This window comes from Gopherus evgoodei, chromosome 10, assembly GCF_007399415.2.
Source record: "Gopherus evgoodei ecotype Sinaloan lineage chromosome 10, rGopEvg1_v1.p, whole genome shotgun sequence".
NCBI classification, from domain to species: domain Eukaryota; kingdom Metazoa; phylum Chordata; order Testudines; family Testudinidae; genus Gopherus; species Gopherus evgoodei.
In genome coordinates, this window is record NC_044331.1 from 18,818,064 (window position 1) to 18,835,789 (window position 17,726).

The window sequence follows — 17,726 nt, forward strand, 5'->3', positions numbered from 1 at the left end:
ATGATTCTTTTATCACTCTTTCCAATCCCCACCCCCCCACACACAGCTGCACATTTCTCCAGCCTCCCTCTCGCTTCTCCTCTACGTGGGGGGGGTATCATAAGAAGACTGAGGAAAAGGAGGACACGTGAGGAAAAGGAGGACACGTGAGGACATGTTCACCGAAATTATGGCAGTAACCCGTACAGAGAGAGCTCAGCAGGGGGACTGGAAACAATTGGTCGCAAAGTACAAGGAGGCTGCCAGTCAACGCGAAGACAGGAGGGACCAACGCGAAGACAGGAGGGACGCCAAAAATGATGTCAGGTGGCAGGAAGATCAGCGCTGGCGAGCAGCAACTGTGGATCTTCTTCGTGATCAGACTGACATCCTCCGCGATATGCTGCAAGAGCTCCGTGGTTTCAGAATGCCCCTACAGCCCGTGTATAACCTCCCTCAGTACTCACCCTGTCCCACACCTTCCAGAACCAGGCGTGTAAGAACGCGTGGGGGAAGGCTCTCTGCACCAGCCCCCTCCACCGCTGCGGACACTCCAACCAGAAGGCTTTCATTAAATTGAAAAGGCCTTTGTGTCCTGTTTTTTCCCTCCTCTAATGATCCTAACTTCTCCCATGGCACCTTTGCCTATTTTTACTCTCAGGTCATGCTATTAAGGCAGTGTGACTGTAGCTTGGTAATGAAGTAAAGCAAGCAGCTTTGGAAAGCTGCACGGAACCTAGTTATCAGCATCAGGATTTGACAATTGGGGATATGGGTAATAAAGGGAAAACAAAGAAAGCAGCCATACCGTACCCTGGTCCATGAGAATTCCTGTTCTGTCTTCTCTGATGCACTTTCTTCTTTCCAACCTCCCTTGCCCTTCCTCCAAACCTCCCTCGCTCCGTCCCCCATAGAACGCTGAGTTATGAAATTTCATGCACAGTATTGTAACAACAAGCATGATGCTTGATTGATGAAAGGGTCTGATTTTAAATAAAGAGCACAATTCTTTTAACAAATAATAGCGACTTTATTTTTCAATAAAAAAGCAGTTAAGGAAGGTTGCAGGTACAGTGCCTAGCAGCAGATGGAAGCAGCTAATGGTGGAGGTAGGTAATAATTGGGAAATATAGAATTATATGTTTTCCAATGGACAGCTCTCGCAAGTAACCTAAGCACACAATTGAGTAATGCTGCAGGGAAAGTATCTTGCAGCAGCAACACCGCATAGACGGGGAGGGCAGCAATCAATTGAAAGGAAAATCAGCATTCAAACTGTACCCTGGCCCATGAGGAAGCTACTTTTCAGTGCTTCTCTGATGCGCACAGCATCCTGGTGTGATCTTCTAATTGCCCTGGTGTCTGGCTGCGCATAATCAGCGACCAGGTGGTTTACCTCAGTCTCCCACCCCGCTATAAAGGCCTCCCCCTTGCTCTCACAGAGATTGTGGAGCACACAGCAAGCAGCAATGACAAAGGGGATATTGGTTTGGCTAAGATCTGAACGAGTAAGAAGCGTTCGCCATCTCGCCTTCAGCCTGCCAAATGCACATTCTACCACCATTCTGCACTTGCTCAGCCTGTAATTAAACAACTCCTGAGCACTGTCAAGGCTGCCTGTGTATGGCTTCATTAGCCAGGGCATCAAGGGGTAGGCTGGGTCCCCAAGGATAACTATAGGCATTTGGACATCTCCAACTGTTATTCTCTGGTCAGGGAAGTAGGTCCCTTGCTGCAGCCGTTTAAACAGTGTAGTGCTCCTGAAGACACGTGCGTCGTGAACCCTTCCTGGCCATCCCACGTGGATGTTGGTGAAACGTCCCTTGTGATCCACCAGGGCTTGCAGAACCATCGAAAAGTACCCCTTGCGGTTTATGTACTGGGCACCCTGGTGTTCCGGTGCCAAAATAGGGATATGGGTTCCATCTATGGCCCCCCCACAGTTAGGGAATCCCATTGCAGCAAAGCCATCCACAATGGCCTGCACGTTTCCCAGAGTCACAACCTTTCGAAGCAGCAGCTTAATGATTGCTTTGGATACATCCAGCACAGCAGCCCCCACAGTAGATTTGCCCACTCCAAATTGATTCCCGACTGACCGGTAGCTGTCTGGCGTTGCAAGCTTCCATATGGCTATTGCCACTCGCTTTTCCACTGTGAGGGCTGGTCTCATCCTGGTATTATGCCGCTTCAGGACAGGAGAAAGCGAGTCACAAAGTTCAAAGAAAGTGCTCTTACGCATGCGAAAGTTCCGCAGCCACTGCGAATCGTCCCACACCTGCAGGACTATGCGGTCCCACCAGTCAGTGCTTTTTTCCCGTGCCCACAAGCGGCGCGGAACGGGTAGAACCTCACCCATAACTGTCAGGAGCTCCAACGTGCAGGGGCCCGGGGTGTCAGAAAAATCGTTCTCCAGTTCGTCATCGCTGTCGTCCCCGCATTCAAGCATTCTCTCTTGCATTTCTGCATCATGGGTCAGCAGTGATAGAACGACAATGCGTGAAGTATTTACAGTATTCGCGATCATGGACAAGAGCAGACCTGGATCCATGCTTGCTGCAAAATGGCGTTTCCCTCACTGCAGCCAGTAAAAACAGCGCGAACTGACTGTGTGCCGTTTACAGGAGGGGGGGGGGAGGCTGTACCCAGAACCACCCAGGACGGGGACTTTGATCCCATCATGCACTGGGGTAGTAACCCATAATTCCAAAGGCCAGGGACCCGTGCAGGAACTGTGGGATAGGTACCCAGAGTGCAACGCTCAGGGAAAAGATGGACGCCAGGGAACATGGACGCTCAACATCGATGTAAGTAGCCCTAGTGTGGACGCGCAAAATCGATTTTATAAAGCCTGCTTTATAAAATCGATTTTAATAACATCGATTTTACCCTGTAGTGTGGACGTGGGCTGATACTCCTCAATGAAACATAGGAGCCTTGTCTTATAACAGGCTTATTCAAAGTGATACAAGCTACGAAAGTGAGATCTTGGAAAAAAGTGTTGTAATTTTAAAAAATGTAATAATACTGTAATGATTAATAATAAATAGTGTGTAATAAGCATGTCCTAAAAACAAATTTTATATTTCCAAGATCACTGCTTTTATAATTTATACTCAGGTAAAGGAGAAAATCCCTAGAAATATTCATTTTTAAGAGGGGGTTCACAAGACTTGACATTTTATTGAAAGGGGGTCACAGGTTGTTAAAGTTTAGGAACCACTGCTATAGTGACACAGCATCAGAGACAAGGTTTCACCCCGCAATTCACACCACACTTAGCAGCAAGAAAAGATCAGGCTGTATGCTAGGCCCAAGCTCCTACTGCTCAAGTCCAGGCTGTTTGATGGCTCCAGGGCACGTCCCGGTGTGTCAGAGCCATGACAAATGGCACTGTCTCAGCAGAGGCACGAAACTAAATTATCTTCTTGTCCTTAAGACTGCCTTCTCCTGCCCAAGATTGAGATGCCCACGATGAGAGTGTGGGAGAGCTTGTAATGTGGCTACCCACCCTATACTTGTTCTGTGAATAGAAGATTTATTTGGCACCAGTAAATGAAATAATATGTTTTTAGAAATCAATAGGATACATAAGACTGAGAGTGTGTCATCTTGTCTAATACAGGAAAGCCTCTTGCAGTATCAAACTTTTTGCATAAAATAGAAGAATTCACTTCACCAGAATTAAACATCTTCCATCAGACTGGGGAGGAAAAACCAGCAGCAAACATTCCGTAAGCTTCCACCAGGGTAAATTCTTCAGTAGGGTAACACTTAACATTTCTGTAAAATTGTTCATCCAAGGACTTCAAAGCACCTTATAAATATTGTGTCTCAACCTGTCTTTGAAGCAGCTTGTAAAATTTGCACAGCAGCTACTATTCAGGGTTAACAATGCCTGGATGCCAATCAGCTGAGGGTTTAAGCAGTAGGGCTGAATACCTGTTTAAAGGTAGGCGTGCACTTAAGTAAATAGTCATTTTTTCCTAACATTGTTTGACAAATATCAGGTATTTGTCACACAGTCATGAGCTAAATAGTAATTTAGCAGTTATAGAGCTGACCAGCTACTGCAGAATGACATTTTCAAAGTTATTTAAACATGGATGTAATGTAAGGACTATATTCCCTGAGTGAGTACCATGCCAGCAGCCCTACATACAGCTGTCTTGCTTTCTCCAGGACTCTGTCTTCCATGCCATATGCTCTCAGGTTTCTGAGTCTATAAGATTTACTTTCTGGAATCTGACTTTGAAGGGGTATGTGTAGTTATATTATCCTGCTCTAACCTGCTACTTAAGGATATTTAATTGTAGGTTCTCTAGCTGGCCTGTTTGCTCTTTTCCTTTCAAGTCCAGTCCATTTATCATCTGCAACTCATTTCTACCCTTCCCATGTGTCTTGAAATCCACATTCCCTCTGCCTTCATCAATCTAAATAGTCTTGTATAATTGACAGCTTTGTCAATAACTGGCAGGGGCAATTTACCAGAAAGTGCACTTTAATATCTTCCTTCTTCTAGCCTCCAGGAAGATAGATACACCTAATCTTTCTCCTCATTACTTCACACTCCTCTTGCCCTCATTATTTCCCCTCTCATGCTGCTTTGGTGTGTATATAAACCTGAACCAGCTGAGACCCAATTGTTTATCCTTACCTACTGTATTTCCCCTCTTACTGTTTTTAACCTTTAACTCAGTAGGATGATCCATTGTCATATTAGCCAGTATGGAAATGCACCACTCAGTCTCCCTCTGGGAGCATAGTGCCTTACTTGCTTGTAAAGCATGTGCTGCTCATTACTCTCTGGGAGAAAGTACAGCTAATATCAGAGTCCTTCACCCCAGCATTGTAAGCACTAACAGCAACATTTAAGAAATGAAACACTTGCTGTACGTGGGAGTCTGAGACTGCTGTTGTGAAGTCCTTTCCTCTCCCTCCTTTGGTTTTCAGTTGTTCAGGGAGTCTTTAAAAAGCCACCACAGAGGTCTCCCTTTATTCCATATGGCTGTGTAAAAGCTGGGAGACCTTGAGTGAAATGGTTTGAGAGGGAGATTCTTAAAGGAGCCTGCCATGGGCTACTTCTAGAACAGCCAGGCAGCTGTAATCTGGGGCTTGCTTTCTGAAACATTGTTTAAATGATATATTGACTTTTCACTGCTCTCCTAGGCCTAAATAAAACAGCCAGAAAGTGTAACGTATCTGTGGTGATTTTCCTCTCAGCATTCAGTCTCTATAGATGCACTGTGACAATTGATAATGCTTTGTGGGGTGAGAGGGAGGTTAAAAAGAAAGGGCAAGAGCTTTGCTTTGTGCTGCTCAGGTAAGACAGCAGGAAAGTTACCCTAAAGGAACAACAAGGGTCTCCTGGTATCAATCTGGCACAGTTGGTTCTACCCCTCCCACTCTCCATTACTTACCATAGAGGAGAGAGGGGTAAATCAGCAGGAGTCAGGGCACCAGAAGAGGGACTTAATTCACTGACACTGTTCACTTCCTAGAGAACAGTGCGGCCTGAATTTTTAAAAAGCAATGCATTCAAAACAGCTCTGTTTTCTAATTGGGCCCCCTTATTCATGGGCAGGACTTAAAATCTCTGAGGGTTGGCTGGTCAGCTGCTGATCTTAGAAGTATAAACTTGATAGCAATAATGCCAGACATGGCTAGCTAACCCTTCCTCCTCCTGCCATCACCACTTCCTCTGTGCACATACCTATCTACCTGGCTGCTGCCTCCTCCAATTCAGTGTTGTTCCTGCTCCTGCTGCTACAGGTAAAAACACTCTCTGGCAGGGCCTGCCTGCTTACTGCACTGTAAGCTGCTAGAGCCCTTCCCATCTTTTGCTATCCTTTCAGTGTTACAGGTGGTGCTCGTGCTCTCTAGATGTTTACATATTTGTAAAGCCTATTTTTGCTATCCAGTTTTCTAGGTCTAACAGCATTTTGAAATGCTCTGTCTATGGAAGGAAGACATCTCCATACAGTGTTTTCCTTGCAAACACAGGGCAGCCTCATTCCTTCTGGCAGGGTTTCATGTAGAGGATCTGCAGCCCCTTAGCATTTGTCCTTTTAATAAAATGCCTCCTTCAGCAATTCTCACAGCCATAATCCCGAGCGCATGTGAGGTCAGTTTCCTGCTGTGAGAAAAATTGCTCTTAGCTACTATGATTCACCTACATCTTAGCAGAGAATTTTCTTCAGTATCTCAGCTGGTTCATGGCTGCCTTTTTACCGTGAAAATGCAAGTCTGTTCTTAATAAATTTGATGGATTTTCATTTCGCTTGAAGACCGTAAGTGAGCACATCACTGATTGAAAAAGCATCAGCACTAATATTCATATGGGACCAGTTAGGCAAATTTTATTTAGGTAATTTCTGTTTAATAAGGATGTCTCATTCTGCTCGGTCCCCTCATCACCAAGTTCAGTTTAAGCTACTGAAGCTAAAGCAGACCCAAGGAACCCAAGAGTTTTGAGTGGAACATTTTAAAACGATAATTAGCAAATTATAATGATGTCTTCAGCCTGCCTGATTCTGTAATGTCTCTGTGATTGTTACTCCACTATCAGTTCAAATCGGAGTCACTTTCCATACACGGTAATGCCATGCAACATTATTGACAACCAGAATTAAAGGTCTCCAGTGTGACATTAGAGTATTTGAAAACATTAATTTGATTATAGCTGTCAATGTAATAAGCTGTGTACAGTTAGGCCAGTCATTCAGTATCCAAATATCTGTGGGTGCAATAAGCAGGGAACGGCTCTAATATCTAATTTACATGCAGCTCAGTATTGGTTTTAATATATTTCTAAGATCTCTGAAAGCACTTGCTTGGTGTGTGGGGGGTGTATGCTGCTAAAGAGACATGGAACTATTTTTAAACTCTTTATTTTATCGCATTGTATTTTATTGTCCAAGTACCAGACCTCCCTGCAAGCCTTTCTGCCAATTCTTGTGGATTTGCTATCACTCCTTTTTTTTTTTTTTTTAATTGTTTTTTCTCCTGGTTACTGTCAGAGAGATGCACTCAGACAACATGGGAAACTGACTAACTCACTGGCTTTACAACCAGATGCTGAAATATCACCATTGAAACCTTTTTGGATTGAAAATTGTGTGTTTTTCCTACACAACAATTTGTTTACCCCGAAAGTATCTCCTATCCATGGGAAAATTTGCCTTTTGGCCTTTTGACTTAAACAACTGAAAACAAAAACATTTTGTGTTTTTCAGTGTAAAGCAGAAATTTTCTGCTGGGAGAAACAATTTTCTGACCATCTCTATTATACATCAAGAAGAGTGAGACAGCCTGCAAAGGAACAAAGTGAAAGAAAGACATCTTTTTTTCTACTGTCTTTCACTTGTAGTTTCTTTAAACATTATGTGTAACAATAGCAGGTAAAAAAGTCTTCAGGCCAATGTGGTTTTGAGGTTAGAAGGTGTCCTTTGAATTATTTAAAATAAAAGCCAAGAAGCTTGGCTTTCAAACAGATGTTCATTGGGTGGTGCCATGCTGAGATGTCATCAGACCATAACATTATATTCCTCAGGGAGTTTTAATCTTATGTTTATTAAAGTCTTTTAAAAGCAGTTAGTGCAAAGGGAGGAAACTTGTGAAATGAACTAGTTACTAATATTTACCTTTACTGCAGTGAAACTACTCCCTCTGTGTCTGGGAGATCTTCGTTTCTGTCTCTAGCTTTCAACAAAGCAATGTTGTTATGTATTTTCTTTAGGAAACCAAACTGGGAACGGGGAAAAATACCATAAGTACCTCTATTTTAAAGAGCAAATGTCAGTTAGCAAAAAGTGTCTTTATCACAAGTGTAAATCTATGCGAATGCTACTATGATTGGGCAAAATTTTCCTCCAAAAGATAAGGCCCCTTTTTAAATTGGCCTGTTCTCAAATCTTTCTGGAAATTGGAGCAAATTTTTAAAAAATGGTGATTAAATTTCTTGGGAAATATTTACTGCTTTTTTGCCAGAAGAACTGAAAGGCCACCGTTGCTAAGAAACCACCCCCTTGAGGTTTGACAAGGCGGTAGGAGCTCCCTAGTGCCCATGTGGTCTAGCAGAAAAGCACAGGGCTGTTAGGTTTTGTGACACCCATGCAAGATGGGTAAATATCACTACCCCCATTTTAAAGATGGGGAAACAAAGTCAGAGCATTGGTGTATGTCCAAGGTTCTTGTCAGAACGAGGGTTAATTCTGGCTTCCATCCCTATGTATAATCCATTAGCGCTCCCTAGCCAAGGCAATTAACCTCCTTGAGCCTCTGCCTTTCCATCTGGAAAATGGGGATGATGAGATTTACCAGAGGTGAAATCTGGGCAGGGGAAACCCCACTGGATTTTAGATGTCAGAAGCCTCACTTAGAAGGTAACTATTATCCCCCTCTTACAGCTCCAGACTGTCAAATCCCTTTCACAAGAGCTAAAATCCACTTTAAAACAATCCGGTATCATCAAAGCCCTATACAGCCTTGAAATGTGGTTTTTGGAAACACTGTTCTGGAGAATTTCCAGATTTCAGGCCAAGAATCTTAGCTCCAGTCTAAAAGTTCTCAGGCGGTTTGATTTGCTAATATAGTTAGATTTAACTAACTCTCACAGACTGGCAGCCTACAGGTTTTAAAAGTAAATGGTTCAAATTATATCCTACCAAAGCTTAGTAGTGCTTATAGATACACAAATTTTCCATATTAAGTTGGATGTTCCACTTTATCAATAACTAATAGAGAAGAATGTTCATCTGAACATGGAGACACTTGCTCTGTCCATTACATATGTTCATGTTGCTAACACTGATAATTTAGATGGAGAGCTGCAAACAGTTACTCACTGGACTCATTTAAGTAGTCCCCAGGCATTAAGCAGGCCAACTGATGTCACCTTTTTTGAGGAATAACAGCTCACGGGGATAAGAACTTGCAGCTCCAAGCTAAATTAAAGATGCACATCTTTCTTCATTCTTTAGATTAAATCATAGTGACTTCCAGGCTGCTGTTGCAATACATTGTACCCAGCAAGGGTTAACTTCATTAAGCTTTAGAACAAGCCACTATAATCTGATTTTGGATATCTACTTGTGCTAGCCTAGTGTAGGGTTTAAACTTTAAAGAAACATAACACCTTACTATGGTGGCTAGGATTCTTCCTAGTTCCCAGCTGATTGGGCTACTAGCAATTCTGGTTGGTTTGTTGGAGGTCATTTTACTGCATTGGCTGCATGTTGCTCTGTCTGTGCTGTGCCTAGGGTGACCAGATGCCCTGATTTTATAGGGACAGTCCCGATTTTGGGGTCTTTTTCTCATATAGACTCCTATTACCCCCCACTCCCGTCCCAATTTTTCACACTTGCTGTCTGGTCACCCTAGCTGTGCCAGAGGGAAATCTGCCCAGTACAGGTGATATGATAGAATATAAATAAATGTTTTATAGCATCCAGGTTACTGTTTGACAGTAAAGTCAGAATGGGAGAAAGAGAACATGTCATGGGAATAACATATTACTAGTCATGTTTTCAGTGGCCTTGTAAATCTAGTAACTCCCCTCAGCATCAAGTATGTTGCTTTTATACATATTCTCCATTTAAAAAGGATAATGACCATTTGTGTCAGTCAGCTCTGTGCTGATTATAGTGCTTGATCAACTGGCTTTATGGATATGTGATTAGAATGCTAATATCCCATGTATATAACCAAATGGACGGAACATTCTGCTCACACAATGTCACATCTAAATGCCTTTGACTTTCAAACAGTGGTTGATATTGAACTCATAAATAAGGAAAAACACTAGATTAACTTTTTGATTGACGTATATGGGCAGGCATCTTCTGGGGTATAAGATCTTACTAGGAAGTATTTTCAGTCAGACTTACAGTACATATATTTCTTGCATATAAAAAGAACATTTTTAGGGTTGCAAAGTCAAGCCCTCAAAAGTTAGGAAATGCCACAAGTAAGGTTGCCTCTGCAACCTTAATTTGGCCCCCTTTAGGCAACATAGGCATTCTGATAGTCTTTTGTTTCATGAGCAGGACAGACAGGCTCCATCCTCTCAGTTCTGTTGTGTGGCCTGCAGCAGCACAGACCTGCAATTGCAGAGAAAATTCTGCTCAGCCCCTGGCTGGAGCATCCCCAGTGTGGACATAAATTTTGGAGAATTTAGCTGTGAAGGTGTAACAGGTCTCTACTGAGTATGTGGAAACTCTCGGGTTTTTTTTTCAAAGGCTGATAAATTGGCTGGAGTTGGGTGGATTTTGACAGGGACAGTAAAAGGCACATCCCTGAAACAAAGGCCATGTTCTGCCAAATCTCAAGTCCCTGCTCCAAAGCATGGGGGCACTAGAGCATCTCAGAAAAGATCTCCATAATTATTTAACCTGGAAAAAAACAATGTATTTTAGCCTAGTCTTGTTCTCAGAAATGGTTGAACCATTTGTTCTGAAATTTTCCAGAAGAATTCAGCCTGAGTCAGACAGCTGGCTTGGGAAAGTTCAATGCAAACATTTAAAATTTGGCCAAGTTATAAGCAACTGAAAACAAGGTATTATAATGAGAAGTGTTGGGCCGCCTTAATAAGAGGCAGTGCTACCAGCCTTGCCCATATAGGGTGACCAGATGTCCCGATTTCATAGGGACAATCCCGATATTTGGGTCTTTGTCTTATATAGGTGCCATTACCCCCACTCCCTGTCCCAATTTTTCACACTTGCTATCTGGTCACCCTATGCCCATAGTATAGGCCAGGGGTCGACAACCTTTCAGAAGTGGTGTGCCAACTCTTCATTTAGTCACTCTGATTTAAGGTTTTGTGTGCCAGTAATACATTGTAATGTTTTTAGAAGTTCTTTTTCTATAAGTCTATAATATAACTAACTAAACAATTGTATGTAAAGTAAATAAGGTTTTTTAAATGTTTAAGAAGCTTCATTTAAAATTAAATTAAAATGCAGAGCCCCCCAGACGAGCGGCCAGGATCCAGACAGTGGGACTGCTACTGAAAATCAGCTTGTGTGCCGCCTTCGACACGCGTGCCATAGGTTGCCTACCCTGGTATAGGCATATACGGAAAGAAAGCGAGAGAACCTTACAAGTGCAATTTGAAAACAACTTTCCAATTTGAACAGCTGTTGTTAACGTCCGGTCTAAGGGCCAAGTTCTCTGCAGGAGTAAGTGGCCACAAGCAGGGACATCAATGGAGGTGTTTTTGTATGAAGTTTTATGTTCTGTTTCCATGTGGCCTGTTATGGCACCTGGGATCCCCTGGAAACCTAAGCTGTGTCTTTACAGACCCAGTAGTTCTCCAAGGCTGTCGGCACTGGCTGGATGCCCCTGCACTCTCCCTGGCTGTGCAGTTCTGTTGGGGTCCCCTTAGCTGTGGCAGCCCTTGAGACCTTGCAAGGAGTGTGCTGTGGAAAACGTAATAGAGCCCAAGCCTGTGTTGCCACTTTTCTGTCTAAACTCCACAGGGTTGCGGGAGAAGGATGAGAGTCCCCTCTGGCCCTTCGACTGTCTGTCTCACCCTTTTGCAGGGGAAAATCTGGGTGTAGCTTCTGGGTGGAGAGACAATCTGGGGCAATGTACATATACCAATAAAAGGCCATCTCCTTGTGCTGACCTAGTATAGGAGTATGTGGCTTAAACTACAAGGGTGGGGGGGAAAGGTTTGTGAACCCCTCAGATATAGTCCCCCCCACCCCCCGCCTCCAATCTAAATTGCTTGATTCGTGCAAGGTGGCTGCTATTTGCTATGGCCTAATGCTTTTCCCATTTTATTTTTTCCCGGCTGAACTATTATCTTGCACAGTGAGGCAAGTCTAACACCCTGTAATTGCTGTGAGAGGCTAGCGCATCCCGCTGCCGCACAAGCCAGCCCACTGCATCTCTAGGGTCTTGTCTCGCTGCCCGCAAAGTGTTGCAAAAGCTTCTGCAGATTCCCATTGTGCTCACTTGGCAGCTCTGTTAGAAGTGCCTCCAGCCATTGGCTTCCCAAAGTGCTGATTCAGTTCAGTGGGCGCAGTGAGAGCCCTTTCGGCAGGAGGCACGTAGCCTTGGACGAGGTTCCAAAAACCTTGCTGTAGAATAGGAGTGTCTCAGTTCAGAGCCTGCATCAGAAAAGGCAGCCTCCTAGCTCTCATCATAAAGCAGAGCACTGGGAATCTTACTACAAATCTGACTTCTTCAGCCAGTTTTGGACCCACCCTTCTACTATATCATTTCCACCCCCCCACCACCACAAGAGTAAATAGCAAAAGTTAAGGTGAAGTCCCTGAGGAATAGTAATCTCAGGTTTTGGGATGAATTTGCCTCCTAAAATAATCCCAGTTGCCCTAGAGTAGATCAGAGACCAGTTTTCTTTCACTCTGTTTTCCACTTGGACAGTATTAAGCAGAAACGACATAGGTTTAGTGCCTCACCCAAAATGCTGCTCATCCCCTAGTGCAGTCCCGGTCCTCAATCTAGGATTCAGTGTCAGCTCTCGGGAGGAGTCCACATCTGTGTTTGGGAAATCAAGCTGTGACTTTTTGGCTACAAGAAAGTGGTCTGACCAGCTGAGCTGCAATGACAATAGCTGGCAGAACAGGCAGCAGACAGTGAGCGATGAATCTACTATAAACTGTGACTTGGCAGCAGGGGCAATTACTCTTTGTTTGTGCTCCTTGTTTTAAACCATACATCCCGAGCGGGTTTCAGAGACTGGTACTGTTGATCAGCTTTGTCCCCAACCTCATGAAGGATGGAATTGTTCCCAGCAGGATTTAAAAAATCAGCCGTGAGAGGATCAGAGCATATAAAATGGATGGCAACTCACTGCCCACTTTGACCTCCCACCCTTGTTCCTCTCTACAGTTTTATACTCCTGTATGGTGTCGCGTCCTAAATTAGATTCTAAGCACTTTGAGACACGTGCTCTTATTCTTTCTGTGTACAACACGGCCTTGAAGTCTCTAGGTACAACTGTAATACAAATAATTATTAATAAGACCATAATCAAGGCTGTATTAATTTTGTGTTGATGCTGAACATTAGAGACTTACAGTAATTATAATGCTATTAAGTCATTTGAAAATAAGTAAATGCAAATCACAGGACTCTAAGTAAGAGCTGAAATTCCTTCTTCACATTCTTCTATTACACAAACATTGGCTGGATAGCATGGAAAACAACCGTGCATCATTTTCAAAAAGTTGGGGCCCAGATCAGGTGTTCTATGTTCTGGGCCAAGGGGACCACACATAACATAGCTGGTTATTCACTTGGGAGATATTAAGCTGTTCTAACAAGGAGGGTTTACATACTCAAACATGCCTTCCTAGTTCTCAGCATTTTTGGAAGCCGTTGTCTCTGCATTTAGTAGTGCCCAGGTAGAAATCATTTTGAAAATGGGAAGATTTCTCTGTAACCATTGACATTACACAGCTAGGGCCATGTCAGAATGTGACTGACTTGGCTGATTTGATGCTGAAGACCACTGGCCCGCCCCAGGCCATGTGTAAGCCAGCACAAAGCCATCACACATTGGGGTTGCTTTTCTCCCGACCCTTGAACAAGGTTTTTAAAATGTGCTGATGTGTACAAAAGCTTTGTTGTGAATTAGAGACTTGTTGCATGTGTTGAGAGTAAGGATGGTAAACACCTTGAAGTCAGGTACTAAAAGACTGTGATCCTGCTAAATTCTAGTCTAAGAGGGATTGTGGGTAGTTTTATTCTATGCAGATTCTGTTGTGTTTATCTGAGCTTGTCTTGCGTGCTTATACCAAGTGACCTCATGGAATCTGTGTACCCTGTGTTGTAGCCTTTCACACCATTCAGTTTTTGTTGGCGGGCTTGGGGGCCCCAACAAGCTGGTATTTATACTGTAGAACTAGCAAGGAAAGGCCGTGTATATTACAGAAAAATAAGCCAATTGTCGTTCAAATTGTTTGTGTGTAGTAAAGCGTCAGATAGATAGAACAAAATGTTCCTGCAGTGTGTAACATCCTTCCTGATGTTCATCTTAATTCTTCTGGCAATTCAATGTCTCCTTTTGATTTAGAGTTAATAAAACCATTCACGAGATTAGATGTTGGTGCAGAAAAAACAAGAGTAACTTCTTTAATTGTAGGCTAAAATTTAAATGGAGACTGGCTTTTTTCAGTTGTATGTTGATAGTCCGTGTCCTGTCACTGTCTAAGCTAAAGCTGTGTCAAACACAGCCAGGACAAGATCATGGACCTGCTGAGTTAATAAAGAACCACAGATGTGAAACTGCTCCTCATTTCAAGATGTATGTAGCTGCTATAGAGCAGTATATTAAATAGCATCCTTTTAATTGTCCCCTTTTAAGTGGTGAACTCTCCCTCCATCTAGCCTGAGAGACAAATATGGTTATTTGAAAAGTCAAAGGGACCCTCCCACTCCCTTCAGTGCCCTCATTAGAGGGGAGTTCTTTATTAGCTCCCTAAACAATGGTCAGTCAAAGAAACTCAGGTTTACCCTGGCTGGAACATCTGTGCCTCCCAACCAGGGACTGGATGGAAGCAGCTTGTCAGGCTGAGTGCCAGCCTGTTCCCTCCACCACGTGAAACAGCAAAGCTGGGAAGTGGTTCCTTCTGGACTACCTGTTGATAGACATGACTGGTGATCTTTCCTTTCCACAGTACAACAGCAGCTTTACTCAACACCCAATGCACACAGGCTGGTGATCCTGGATGAGAGAAGCCAGATAGTAATGTGGATGGTTTCTAGCATGGGGGACTGGCCAATTCAAGTGGCTGGTAATAGGATATAAAGCCTTTACCTCAAGGCTCCAATTCAAATACATCCCGAGCTGGTAATGACCAAAAATAATTTCCCTTGGTAGCTGTCCATATGGGCCACTGCAATGGTTTTTTGGTCTCCATCCAGTTCTCAGCGTCTGCCTTGCAAAACTTGCTGATCCAGAAAAGATGAATTAATTGGCTCCCTTGTTTGCACTTGCACAAGAGGAGCCAAGGAATGGTTGGGGTATGATGTCACTGAACTGCTTTTTGTACAGGGATGCTCCTTCCATGGCAGCAGTTCAGTTTGGTAAGTCTGTCATGAGTTTTAAATTCACCACACCCAGAAAGGGGATTTCCCCCTTCTTTAAAATGAAAGAAACTACTGGCTCCAACACTCAGCAGGAACTCCCCACCGTGCCACTCAGGCCTGTTGTGGAGTGCTAGAGGCAATGCAATTCCTGCAGGACATGTACTCCCAGATTTGGTGCCAGGGGGCAGATGTCTGCAAATCAGCAGTAGCTGCTGCATCCTTTCCCTCTGCACCTCTTTCATGGAAGTGGTGGGTTTCTATGGGTGATATGCTCTAAATATGAGATTTTCCTTGGACAGTTCAGTCCATTTCAAAGCTAGCATCATCCTACAAGCCCTATCCTGAGTGGGCCAGAGGCCATCCATATTGGATAGCCTGGATCAGGCCCTTGTTTTACAGAACATGTAGTGAAATGCTTCCCACCTCTATCTATGAGGGAGGCTTATTATAAGAACCAAAATTTGAATACCTGATCCTCTAATGCAGTGGTTCCCAAACTTTAACAGCTCACAAATCCCTTTCACTAAAATGTCAAGTCTCGTGAACCCCCTCCTAAAAATGAACATTTCCATCCCTTACCTCAGCATAAACTATAAAAGCAGTAATCTTGGATATATAAAATTTGTTTTTATGACATGCTTATTACACATTATTTATTATTATTTATCATTACAGTATTTTTATTACATTATGAAAACGGCAACACTCTTCCAACATCTCACTTCTGTAGCTTGTATTACTTTTGATTAAGCCTGTTATAAGACAAGGCTCTTAGCTGAGGTGCCAGTAGAAAAAAGGGTGCGGGGACGAAGCCCCAGGGCACCCCGGAGCCTGGGGGGAGGCACTGCCAGAAAAGTGGGGGAGCCTGTGGGGGCCACCAGAAAAAAAGGGCAGGGACCCACAGGGGGGCGCGCTGACGTGGGGGTGGCACGTCACCCTCATCCCACCCCACCACTAGCGCCTCTGGCTTCTATGTTTCATCACGGAGTATCTGATGTGAAACAGCATGAAGGTATTTAAGAAGCCAACTCAGAGTTCCTCCTACACGAGCATTCAGGTCTTGAGCAGTCCAGGCAAACAACGCATGTTACAACAAAGCTTAAACTTGTTCTTCATAATAATTTTAAAAACAGAAGCAGCTTATTTAATTTTAAAAACAGCAAAAAAAAAAAATCCACCTCTGTATTTCATAAAAGTACTCTTGAAGTTTAAATATCCTCAGTGTGATAGATCTGCTTAGCTCTTGGAAGTCCCCAAGACTCTGGGCTGCCGGCCCGTGCTGCCTGGGGTCCCTACGGACAGTTCTGTCCGCCATTAGGGAATTTTTTCCCTGAGAACACCCTGTAACATTGGTTCATGAACCCCAGTTTGGGAACCGCTGCTCTAATGCACAAGCTCAAATAGTTTCCATAGGACAGCAGCATGTTATATATGTTGCACATGTCTTGCACTGCACAGTTAAAGTGCAGCAAACATGAAAAATGCTAATTTATTTTCCTTCCATTTTTTTAGTTGCCCATTAATATACTTCCTAAGGAGAAAAGACTGTTGGTAAATAATATTTGTTTTGAAAGCCCATACTACTTCAAGGTTCCTGGAGGTTACCTCTATTCATTAAAAATGCCCATTATAATGGCTCCTCCAAATATGTGGTGTAGGATTTTAGTCTTTTAAATACTGCTGAATTTTAGTTCCCCTCCTCTTCAATTTTTTACAGTTGAGTTTCATGGCATTGGGCCAGCAGAGAGGAATTGAAAAATAATTTATTAATTTAACTCCATTCTAGCACTTACCAGTGTTCAGGCTGTAATACAGGTGATGTAATACAATAAAAGGAAGCTAAACTGGGTAAGTCAAGGACACAAAATGAAGTATAATTTATTTCATTAAATAAAATCATAAAAATAAACCTCATTCTATTAATGTTTTTCTAGACCATAAACTTAAAATATAAGGAGTTGCCCTTATTGCATTGTAATTCTGCATTTAGCTTCATCTCGCAGATAATTGGCCCATTATATAATTCTTCAGTCAACAGTGCTGCCTCCCAGCCATCAGCATCAGACAGGTGAGCAAGGCCATCACTGGTCTGAGTAAGAGGGCAGTGCCCACATGGTACTTCTCAACATTGTGATGCAGCTGTTATATAAAATACACAAGAGACTCCATATGAATGGAGTGGAAATTCTTTTGCCTGGACACAAGACTGATAAACTATGTCAAAGCCTTGAACATATGTTTTGTAAGATGTTTGTAGCCTCGCTCCATGAGCCAGGCCATTTTCCCTTCAATAACACTCTTAAGATTAAATTCCAAGCTGCCCAGAGTGAATGGCGGTACAAGGTAGCCTGACAGTGTGATAAAGTGGTTTGCTGAAGGGCTGAGCATATTGGGAGATGGTTGAACAATGCAGGCAGGCAGCCAGCCTGGTTGTAGTCCTACGGCTTCATGATGAAGTTGGGGCAATCTCAGTGGAGCCTGGAAGCCAGGCAAGGGTGATGGGTCTAGAGCCTGTTGTAATTGTGTGCATTGTAAAGTTCATTTAGGTATCCAGCTGGCCATGTTGGGCTGATTGGCTTCAGTGTTATATATTTAAGTTCTAGTCTTCCTGAAAAATGTCATGTAGCAATTTAACCCATCATCAGAATCAAAATAATAAAATTCTGCACTTTGCACCCCTTCTA